The sequence below is a fragment of the Eulemur rufifrons genome, chromosome 30 (assembly GCF_041146395.1).
Source record: "Eulemur rufifrons isolate Redbay chromosome 30, OSU_ERuf_1, whole genome shotgun sequence".
NCBI classification, from domain to species: domain Eukaryota; kingdom Metazoa; phylum Chordata; class Mammalia; order Primates; family Lemuridae; genus Eulemur; species Eulemur rufifrons.
This window is the reverse complement of record NC_091012.1, coordinates 41,043,469-41,045,320: the sequence shown is the minus strand read 5'-3', so window position 1 is coordinate 41,045,320 and position 1,852 is coordinate 41,043,469.

The following is a 1,852-nucleotide window of genomic DNA, read 5'->3' as shown; positions in this document are numbered from 1 at the left end:
CTGATTGGTTCAATTTGAGTTGGATGTTATCCTAGTTGTGGCCAAGAGGTTGGAGTCACATGGTACATATGACAGGTTGCCTTATAGAGTCTGTGTATTTGGAAACTTTTCAAGGAAGGTAGATCTCTACTACAGTCACTGCTGTGCCTGTTTTAAAAGTCTTTAGAATTTCCACACTGAATTAGATCCTTGGTCCATGTGGCTAGAGCCTGTAAGAGCATTATAACTATCTATTGGGCATCTCCAGCCAGTTATCTCAAAATGAATCATAGCTTTATGTCCAGCCTTAAACTCATAATCTTCCCTGTCAAATATGCTGCTCTTTCATCCAGTTGTCCAAGCCAGAAACTCCTTTGACTCCTCCTCTTTTACCCCTTATATCTAATCCATCACATCCTGTCAACTCCATCTCCTAATTATTTTCTCTGTCACTGCTATACCCAGTTAGCTTAACTTGACATGCTGCCTCCAGTGCTGTTTTCCTCCAATCTGTTCTTCACATAACTGTCAGAGCGATCTATCTAAAATAGCTTCCCAACCTTAGCTCTTGGGACAGCTGTGTCAGGCCTGCAGCAGCTGAAGCTTGGGCCTGTCCTCTCCAACAGCATGCAGCTGCAAGTCTACCTGCCCTAAAGTGTCATACAAAAATTAGTAGGCTAAGATGTGATGTGGAAAAAAGGAGCTTGGATCTAAAACACAAATTTGACTATGTAACGTCTCTGCTTAAAACCTTTCAATGACACCCCATGGGTCTCAGGATAAAGCCTAAACACAACTTACAATAGCCTATAACATCTGGCATGATCCAGTCCCTGTCTACCTCTCTAGCTACATCTCTTGCCATTACCTGCCTTGGACTTGCTTCAACAGCAGGTAAATGCTTGTAGTTTCCAGCACACTCCCTGCTGTTTCATGCCTGCAAGCCATTGCTCCTGGTTTTCATTCTGCCTGGAATGTCCACCCTCCCCCTTTTTACCTGGCTAGCATCCTTTGAGAATCTGATTAAGTACCATATCCTCCAGGAAAACTGCCACATCTATTCCCCACCTCCACTAGTATACACCTCTTTGAAACTCTCATAATATCCTGGTCTTATAATTGTCACAGGACTTACCTCACAGTATTAAATTTATTTTTTGCTTCTCCCGCTATCCCGTGAGTTTCTTAAGGACAGAGTCTGTGTCCTGTCCATTGCTGTATTTCCAGCACCTACCATAGTGATTACAAACTAGTATCATACAACTCAACAACAATAATAAAACCCAACTGGAAAATGGGCAAAGGACTTGAACAGATATTTCTCCAAAGAAGATACACAAATGACCAATAAGCACATGAAAAGACATTCAACATCATTAGTCATTAGGTAAATGCAAATCCAAACCACAATGAGATACCCTTCATAGCCACTAGTATGGTTACAATGAAAACAAAACCAAAAACAAAATAAGTGTTGGTGAGAATGTAAAAACTGGAACCCTTGTGCTTTGCTGGTAAGGAGGTAAAATGGTACAGCCATTGTGGAATGCACTTTGATAGTTCCTCAAAAAGTTAAACATAGAATTACCATATGAATCAACAATTCCACTATGTTGTATATACCCAAAAGAATTGAAAGCAAAGTCTCAAGCAGACACTTCTACATCCATGTTCATAGCAGCATTATTCACAATAGCCAAAATGTGGAAGCAACCCAAGTGTGCATTGATGGATGAGTGGATAAACAAAATGTGGTATATACTTACAATGGAATATCGTTCAGCCTTAAAAAAGAAAGAAATCCTGTCCTACCTGACAACATGAAGGAACCTTGAGGAACTAACTACGTGAAATAAGCCAGTCACAGAAAGAC